Raw genomic sequence first — 10,447 nt, 5'->3', positions numbered from 1 at the left:
CACTCGGCGGTTCGAATCCGGCACCTTGGCCATGGCATCTTGGCGATCTAACCACACATGCGCATGCATTTTGGTGTCAACAAGGCGAAAAATAAAGTATATAATCTAAACTTCTACGGGGAAAAGTAAACTAAGACAGAAAAAGTAAACTCAGACACGTCCGTTTAAAATCGGACGGCCGAGCTTACCTCTGCTTTTGTGTGCGTAGCTGCTCGTCGTGGATCCCATGACGGGGTCTTCATTTAAGACCCCGTGTTACTTAGTCTTGAGGAAGGGAGGGTGGAAGCAAGCGCAAGGTCATCGAGGACACCACATGCGGTGCTCAGTAGCAGCTGCGCGAGGCAGGGATAATAGATGGACAAGGAGGGGGGGCCTTGTTTTTAAAGGTAAAAACAATCCCTGTCAGCAATGTACGTACTTGTTTGAGTGGCTTAGATTGTCAATGTTTGAGTGCAAAGGAGATCTGGTTGGGTTCAATGACAATGTTTGCACTTGAGTTCCCTATCAAAGTTTTAGGTGCTAGGAAACCAAGGGAAAGAATCTTGTGAGATACCTACTAATGAATTGAAAAGGAGCTTACAGGATGTTTTCCGGCTCAATTACCAACTTAAGAAACATTTCAATAATTTCCATGTCTAATGTGCTTGCTGCTTGCGAGGCCCCAGAGCGGGGGGGGCTCAAAGGGAATGCTGCGGCAGGGAGAGGAGGAGGATTTGTTCCGTTTGTTGGAGTTGCTACTGTGTGGGGTTATGGACAGTGGCTTCTTTGGGGTGTGCAACCAGGCTAGATGTTGCCTTGCAAGTGTCCCTCCCTTGCTGGCGACCCCATTTTTGGAAGATCCGAGATAAGGGAGCCCCGCTCGCCTCCTCTTGGGGAGGACAATGGACTCTCGGCAGTTCTTGGATTTTGTTGCTGGTGGGTTCAAGTTTGTGTTTCTGTTGGGTGGAAATCGATGTAGCCCAGGTCGGCCTTGGTTGTTGGCTTTGCATTTCGTAGTCGGGTATGGCTATGGTTCTTTGGTTCTGTCTGCTCCATCTTTAAAGAATCTTGCGGTGCTCCTGGTGCATGTAGGTGGAGTGGCAAGTACATATACATCGTGGCACTCTGTGGAGATCATTTGGTGATGGGGACTGTGGGCCCCGCCCTTGCAACATACGGTTCGTGTTTTGGCATCTCAGTAAAGATGTATGAGCAGGGTGGCAGCCCCTCATGCATGGTGGCATCCTCCTTGTGTGCTTTTGGTTATGAGATGTAAGGGTTTTGAGCCTCCTTGTAAAAGGCACTCTTTTGGACTGGTATCTAGTGTTGTTTATGTTATGTGGGCTCTCATGGCACATGATGTGCATGAGAGTATCTTGTATTTTTTTGGTTTTAACTTACTTCCAACTCACCAATTGGTGAGTACTGCCCCCCAAAAAAAAAAAACGCTAACAAAATAACTCTTTCTTGGATAACCTCTATTATGACTAATTAAAAGGTATTCCTAATTCAAAGATTCTCTCATTAACAAAAAGAGTGATGCGCTAGTCTATAGCACGTAGCCACGGGCAATGACGAAGCACGTAGATCTGCAACAGTGTTAGCTATAAAAGACGGATGCAACATTGAGAGAGAGAGAGAGAGAGAGAGAGAGAGAGAGAGAGAGAGAGAGGACACTTTGAAGAGAAGAAAACGCTAAAGAAAAATAAAAGAGAAGAGAAACATCTATTTATATGGACATGAAAGGTCTTTTGACTTTCTATCTTCATGCGTCTTTTGACTTTCCACCTTCATATGTCTGTTGACTTTCCACTTTCATCTGTCTTTTGATTTCCTAAATTGACCCTTCACTTATGCACTTGATATGTTTTGAGAGAATTTTTATTTTTTTGAGATTGCAGAGACCTAATGAGATTGGGGAGACCTAATGACTGTAGTCTTAAGAAAGGATTACTAGCATAAATAGTCTTTGCATGGGTTTGAGGGTTCCCTGTAAAACCTAGTGGACGGTTGAGGTATGGGTGGATTGTACTAGTTTTGGTTATAGCTCATGTTGAGCATGGTGTTGTTGTTGATTTTTGTTTTTAATGTAATCTCTCTCACATAATGTGAGATTTGCTAAAAAAAGAAAAGGATTCTCTCTCACATAATGTGAGATTTGCTAAAAGAAGAAAAGGATTACTAGCATAACTAGTCTAAGATAGTCTCTTATTGGCTCTACTCCACCTTATTAGGTGGAATCTTTATATATTCCATCTGCTTTAACCATCCAATCAAGCAAGATGAAAACGCAGGCAAATGCATCCCATGCGAATGCAGGCATTGACCTCGTGATGTCACGTTCAAAGAACAGGTCACTAGCTTGAGCCAGCCTGATGCATTGCGAGGCATGTCGCATATGCCAAGGAATACATATAAAAGAAATACATCGGGCCTATGTCATCCAGTGCAGTGACGTCGAGTGCCCTTCGACTGCCACCTGCACCACCTTAGCCCTCTGTTTGGCGGCTAAGTCAACAATGGCCAAATAGGCCAGTCGAAGATGCTATTTACTATTTTTAGTAAATGCTAACGAGGCCAGATGATGCGGACGCTAAGTAAAGATGAAGATGAAGCAAATACAAGCAACAGATACAGAGAAGAGTTGGAATTGATGACTATCTATGGAGTTACGGTCACAATTGACGGTCCCTTAAGTTTTAGGATTTTCCGTCAAATGATCGCAAATGCGGGTTGTAATTATGTTTTGGGATCGTCAGGAGTTCCAAGTTGTAAACATTGAGCTATATTTGGATCCTAGGCATTGCAGATAGTAGATTAAGTGAGTTTGGCCATTTGGGTGCTCGGCCACTTCTAAAAATCCTAGAGAGTATATAACTCAAAAGACACAATGTGAAAGGGGATTCTTACTCACTTGAGATAAGCTTTGTGAAGAAGGAGATGGCTATGGAGTTCTTGAGCTTTCTACGTGCGTGCATGGACGATTCGGCCTCATGCCAATAGCTAAACTCTAACCTCTTCTCTCTCATTTGCTCATGGTGTAATCAATGCTTGATTAATCAAAGATTAGTGGCTGATTTGTTGATTAATCTCTCTTTTTTTTCATATTTCCCTCTTGTTTAAGCATGCTACTAAGTGTGTGTAGGCTTGTGTAGAGTGTTGGTGCCCGGTGTGGTCATTCTATGCTATTCTATGCTCATTGTGTGCTTGATTAGAGTGGGATTAGTGATTGATTGGACAGTAGTGTGTGATTAAGCTTTTGTGTGAGAGATTAGGCCAAATGGTAGAGTAAGTAGTGTGCTCACTCCTCATACCAACATCTTAACCGCTCCGTAGCTTTCTTTGTGTGTAGGTTTCACCTTCTAATCCTCCATTTGGCACGCACAAGCCACTTGTGTGTTTCCATGCCCTAGCCGGATCCTACTCCTCGGATTGACATTATGTTGATGTCCTCCCTATGCTAGGATGACGTTCTAACATTGGCGCCGCTGTCGGGGAGCGATTGCCTAAGCTAGAGGTGCCATTGGTGTGATTAGGAGACACTAATTTTCCTAATTTTTTATTAATTTTGTTAGTTTTTAGATTAGGTGTGTTGATTAATTGAGTGGTTTTTAGTGTGATTAGTGCTTGGGTTAGCATTGATTATGCTTAGAACATCACAAAACAACCCACACACATCATTAGTTCTTGATTTTGATCACTAATTTTGACCATCAAATTCACTAATTTTCCCTAACTTTGATGCTAATTTCCCGTTGATTGATAAGTGTTTTTTGTGCTACACACAAGAAGAAAGTGAGTTGGGTGTATGAACAACATGCCTATGTGATCCACACACTCATATCCTACTCCATTTGTGCGAAAATCGTAGCCGAAATCACCTATTATTCACTAATTTTCACTAATTTTTCACTAATTATTTGGGCATTTTGCAAAGTGCTGATTTGGATTGATTATTTGATGCATGTCCATGATGATTATGTGTTTACGTTCATGCTAAACAATGCTACACATTGATATTTTTGTTGGTTGTGTGTAGGTGATTTTACGGGATCGACACACACACACACTAGTGTGTTGGGCACTAATCAAGTGCTTAATCGCTGAGTTTGTGACCAATTAAGGTGCTGAAATTAATGCTAATTCTCTGATTCTAGGTGCAGGTTTGGTTCATAAACCAAGTACATTCGTAAAATGCAAAACTAGGTGCGGTTTATACCCGCTTGAGTGTAGGCGGAAGTGCCTAATTTGGGGTAATTTGGGGCTGTTTTGGAGTCCAATTTGCTTATGAGAAGCATGTGATTGCTTATGGTTGTCAATGAGTTATGGTTATGCTTTTCTAATTCCGTTGTGATGCCGAAATGCTGTCGAAATTCGGTCAAATTTGGTTATGTATGCTTATGTGCATGATTTGATGCAAAAAGCGTGTTAATGATTGATTAAATTTCAGATTTGGATGCTCGAATTGATGTTTAATTGATGCAAAATGCTGTTTTGAGTGCGATTAGTCATCGTGCAAGAGTGGGTGATTTTTGTGTTCATTTACGCGCAGTTTCGAGATGATTTGTGTGCTTAAGGAATGATGTTTTGTGCGATTTTGATTAAGTAAGTGATCAATTTCAGTGTTTTGATTGCTTGATTGTGAATGTTTAGGTCGGTGGGCTGATCTAGAATTTTTGAGAATTTTCTGATAATTTTTCGTAAATTTTTTGGTAATTTTTGGCAATTTTTGCTAATTTTTACTCAAATGTGCTAATTATGCTCAGAAAATTGATAAATCGCCTAATTCGAGTGAATTGTGGAGTGCCAGGGCAAACTTTTTTGTTTTTTGAGAGTTTTTGCGTGATAGTTTAATTTTTTTTTATGTTTTTAGGTTTTTCTTTGATATGATTTGAAATTTTATTTATATTTGTGTATTTTATTAATTTCTCTATTTTTTAAAAAAAAATTGTTGGTATTTTTGTGATTGTTTTGTGTTTTCTTTATTTCTTATATTTTAATTGTAATTTTTAGTAATTTTGTGCATGTTTTGATTTTTTTGTGTGTTTTAGAGTTATTTGTGTTTTTTATTATATTATTTGTGCTCATTTTTGGATTTTTGTATGTGTTTTTTATTATTTGAGTATTTTATTAATTTATTTTGTGAGTTTTAAATCTTTTGTGAGCCTTTTTGAATTGTTGTATGATTTTTTGAAAATTTTAATCTAATTTTTGCATTTTTTATGTTTTTGTATATATATATATATATTTTTATTTTTATTTTTTTATGTGAGTGTTTTTTTAACTTATTCGTGCGTTTTTCTTATTTTTGGTTTTTTTAATTTTAAAAAAAAACTCACCTGGCTCACCTGTCTCGCAGCGTTGACGAAGCTGGCCGCCCGGCTTTATTCTCGCCGTGATTTGCGCGGACGTGATCTAACCTTTTACGCAATCACTGCTAGCTTGACATCCTACGCCTCCTGCCTTGAGACCTCCTACGCGAATTGTTGCGCCTAGATGTCCTACGCGTTCCTGCCTCGAGACCTCCTACGCGTTGAGCCTTGCCAATGGGTCTTGCTACGAGCTCGCGACCCCACCTGTTGGCGCGCATACGAGTTGGCGACCCCACTTGACGCCGCCTGGCTGAGGCACACTCACAAAAGCACAGCCATTTGCCCGCCATCTCTGCGGATCTCCACACACAAGCGTGCGAAAACCTGAACACTGCACAGGCTGGTCCATTCTGCGACCCAACCTCCCCTTTATTGACTAACCTCGCCTACCATGAAATGCATTGTCTGATTCATCTGCAGTGACGGCGTTTCAAACACACACACTTGCATCGGCTCAGCCGCCTACCCGTTTGCCTGGTCAACCGACCCCACTTGCAGACATGCAATCCAAAACGCACACTGATACAGACACTCTCCCTCCCTCACCCTTTGCCCGCCATCGTGCCCGCTGCTTCACGCTCACACACATAGTAGCCCATTAAAAAAAAAAAAAACCTCGTTCCCACCCCGCCTTGCTCGAGGTCCCTTGCCCGCCTAGCTTGGCCCACACTCTCACACCCACAGTTGGCGACCCACCGCCCTGGTCCCGCCTTGGCTACCGACGCTGACCCCACACAACACACACAGCTCTATGAGTGAAGGGGGGCTCTTGACACATAAATTAGACCTAGTATCTACAACACCTAGGTTGCCACTGAGATTTGACGAGCCCACATCGACATACTCCATTGCTTTGATAGCACACACTTGAGTAATTGAAAAAAGCGTTTGGTATTTTGACGTATAGCACACTTTGATGATGGCCTATTACACACATTCACCTTACAATTGAGATTGTCGGCAATGTACTATAAGCACAACTGAGCACGTGGCAACAATTGAGACGAGGTGAAGCGTAGAGAGCATCACACTGAGAGTAATTGTGAGACCATATCTTGCAATTTTGTGACCTTCTACACTGAGCATACCCTCATTGCACATAGAGCAGGTGAGATAGCTTGATGACTGGGATTGCCGATTATCCTAGAGATCTCATTGACACGTCCGAGATCATTTTGACTCACTCTTTTGCGACATTGGATTTGAGCCATTAGCTAGTGAGCGCCATTGAGACATTGTTGAGTATTGAGATTCACATTGACATCACTAGACCTACGACATTGAGCACCTAGGAGAGAGGCTAGTGAGTCATTTATTGACAATATCGGCTTCATTTCTTATGAGAACTCTTGCAAGCCTGTAGGAATTCTAAATCGAAGTAAAGGACAAATATTGGGCAGACACTAAAATCAACCGAGTAAGTTGACCTAGAGCGAACACAAGTGCAGGCGACTTTTGCATCATCGGAAAGCTAAAAATTGAACTAGATTTGGTCTTTGGGCCTTCAAATTGATCATTAAAAGACTGCTGATTCTAACCAGATTGAAATTATCATTCGGGAAGACCATTGGTCACTCACGGGAAGGTGTAAAAGCTAACTGCGGCCTAGTGTAAAATTGAGAGTTCATTGACAAATTTGGTACGGTAAGATCATACACAAGAAACCATGACTTTGTGATATCAAGACGCAAGTGTCTGCAGAGTTCTGAACCGGTCATTAGCTAGCAAATTAGTACAAGTTGTGCATACTTCTCTTGTGCTAACTTGAGAGTCACCTTCGAGCTTAAGGCACAAGTGGGGCCGTCAAAAGTACATCAATATTTTTGCATTCATTGTGGAAAAAAAAATTCCAGCTAAATACAATTTTGCAGATTGAGTGCTAAACTGAACACAGGTTAGATCGACTCAAGAATTGCTACAAAGGGAGCAATCATTGTAGTACAGTGGTAAGTAACTTGCCAACTGGTGCTACAGCTATACAGGTAAATCAGACCATCGCAGCTGACAGTCAGAGCAGTGATAACAGCTAAGCCTAGCAGAGAACTTTGAATTAGGAAAACCACTGGTCACCCGTGGGAGAGGCTAGAAAAAAGGAATACAAGTGCTCAGCAGGTCAGTAGTAGGGTTAAAAGAAAGATGGAGCAGCAAATGCAACAGCCACAGTCAATGGCAACATCGTCAAATCAAAGCAGTTACGATGCAACCTCAAGCTTATTAATAACAGTCAAATCAATTGGCGTCAGGTTGGAGTTAATAGGTCATTTTAAAGACTTTCCATGCTACATGGATGATGCAGACAATAGATATCTAAAGTCCAAGCAAAATGCTTTGAAAATCTCAACAATACAGGTAGTGGAAGTAGAAGAAGCTACCAACATGGATAATTCACAAAAGAACCTAATGGAAGATTGTTTAGGATCGGTGTACATGAAGGTCAAACCAGGTAGTGAGTTGGACATAATAAAATTGTGTAGGCAAGATCTTCCAGAGGTTAGCAGTTGTCGAGTCACTGTGCACTTGATAAAGTCAAATTACAAGGACAAAAACTGTAGCAATCACTATAGAGATATGGAGGGTAGATGGTACAAAGCAGAAACACCTCAACAAGCGACGGAAGAGCCAGATCAATGCTTCATAGCTCATGAAGATGGTTCAAAGTTGGGTTACAAATACATGTCGACAAGTGGTAATACTTACCGCTTGATAATGAGCTTACCTTTAGCTTCCAATGCAGATATAGTGGTGGCTTAGAACAGAGAAATCACTCAAGAGACGGGGCCTACTATAATCAATCTGCCAAAAAATGAAGACACAGTCAGTAGGAAGGAATTCCTTGAAGCCATGTGTAAACGAAGGTTGCCTTCAACCACTTCAAAAGTCAACAAGCAATCTGAACCAATAGCCCTTCATTGGATCCACGAAACGAGATGGAAAGATCCAATTTATGTAGATTCTGATGGACAAAGATGGATTCAAGTCCTAGGAACATTTTGCGAGTCAGTTCCTAGGACACTATGGGCAACGCGCATTGGGGACAGGAGCTATGATATAGATGGAAGATGCTATGAACTAGATCTTATTGCAGATAAATTCTCGGAAAGAGCTGTAGCTTTCATCTTGTCACCTTCAACTCCACAAGACCAAATTGAGCAACGGACACATGATGAAATAATATCTAACCAAGTAAATATTGGTCACACTGCCACTATTGCACAAAGTCAATCACTAGAAGATAGGGAAGTGCACTTTAAAAGCTCTAGGCTTCCACCGAAACATGATCAAACTTTGAATTTGTATGAGCACAATTCAACTTTCTTCATTACACAGATGAGTGCCACAACACAACAGTCACGGGTACAGAACACTACACATGCACCACAAAATCTACCAACACAAACACATGTACAATCAATGGAAGAATCAGCTATTGCGATAGCAGGACGTCACAAAGACCTAGCTCAATCAGCTGAGCTAGATGACAAAGCTAAAATATCCACATCTGGCATAAGCAAGATGCCTCTTACAGATAGGGAACATTCTCGGATGGGGGGAGTCCAATCTCCACCTCACTTACTGCAATCAGGACAACCCTATCAACTGCAAACAGCAAAAGAGAGTCGCAATGCTCTCTTACAATTCAGTAGACAGCAGAAGCCAAATACAGGATCGAAGCCACAGATAAAGGATCACATGTTCATAACAGACATAGAATTAAAGTTGGTCACAGAAGCAGGGGCGGAAACGACCATCTACCAGGGTTACAATGGAAGCTATTACAAGCTTCTTGAGAATGCCACAGTCAAAAAAGATAAGGGCAATCAGTCAAAGCCAGCGTCAGTGTTGGTTTTCAAGTACCTACATGTCATGCTGATGACATATTTGATCAAAGATACTATGGGCAACGAATACCAACAATATTATGAACGGATACCTCGACCTGGTATAGAACAAATAGGAATAGATGTGCATTGCTATGGATGTGGCATTAATAATCTAATATCCAATTGCCCATTAAAAATGCACTTAGATATGATGAAGCAGCAAAACCAAGACAGTATCAGACTGCAAGCAGCAGAATCATTAAAGCAAACTTCTCCAAGTCGAAAGTCGCCCAAAAGAAAGCATATCTTGTCAAAGGATACTAGAGACAATCTGAAGCCTAAAATATTGGAGGTCAAAGAAGTCAATGATATTTCAATTGAAAATCAAGCTGCCAAAAAAGACCACCTGCAACAGATGGTCAACTTGGAATTCTTCAGGCCTGAAGTCGAAAGATTCGACAAGGATGTAGCGGACGATCCAATGTCAGAGGAAGTGGATGAAGAAATTATGTGTGATCCAGAACCAGAGCAGGCACGGGAAGTCAAGGACTTGCCACTGAAGATTTCATCAAGTAGAAATGTGGAATCAAAGATTCTACATAATAATGCTAATAGCACAGATAATCGGCTTAACAAAGTAGGTGAACTATAGTTCTAGGCTTTTACTTATCATAGGTTGACAACACAGCATGGGTAGCCTTAGACCAGTCTCCCGAGTCTTGCTTGCTTTTGAGCGTATATATCATCATTCTATTTCTTGTATAATATATGAGAAGCTTGCCACATCAAGATCTCCTTCAAACACACAGTGGTTCCTTGCTCTCCATATGTGGTGAAAGAAGAAGTATCTATTGACAGCTTGAGTGCAGACTTCCCAACTTCTTACCACCAAGGAACAAATCAAAATCAGTCTTGAAGAACCCGATCTTCCATGTCCTTTGGACCCACTTGCAGATCTTCCCTGTGAGGCCTCTGATTTCCTGGCATTCCATGAATAGGTGGGCCAGATCTTCATTAGATATCTTGCACCCCAAGCATCAATCGGACCCAATTCCTCTTTTGTGGATCTTTACGCCCCGTCAATAGAGCACCCCACATCACCTTCCATAAAAATATCTTCATAAATTGCGGCCACTTTAGCTTCTAGATGTTCTCTATGACTACTCCCCACCCTTCTTCTGGCCATTATCTCTTCCATATTCTGTTGACGGGGCTAGACCAATTATTCTCGTGTATTAATGCATGATATATGCCTTTAGAATGGGTTTCCATTAA

At 41.3% G+C, this 10,447-nt stretch overlaps 1 pseudogene; it reads left to right on the top strand.

Annotated features, from left to right (window-relative positions):
• Positions 1-7,487: 7,487 nt before the first annotated feature.
• LOC147435653 (uncharacterized) lies at positions 7,488-8,500 on the top strand (annotated as a pseudogene).
• The last annotated feature ends 1,947 nt before the right edge of the window (positions 8,501-10,447 follow it).

This window comes from Adiantum capillus-veneris, chromosome 18 (genome assembly GCF_014529385.1).
Source record: "Adiantum capillus-veneris isolate H3 chromosome 18, ASM1452938v2, whole genome shotgun sequence".
NCBI classification, from domain to species: Eukaryota; Viridiplantae; Streptophyta; class Polypodiopsida; order Polypodiales; family Pteridaceae; genus Adiantum; species Adiantum capillus-veneris.
Note: the sequence above shows the minus strand (reverse complement) of the source record. Positions and strands in the feature narration are given on the sequence as shown.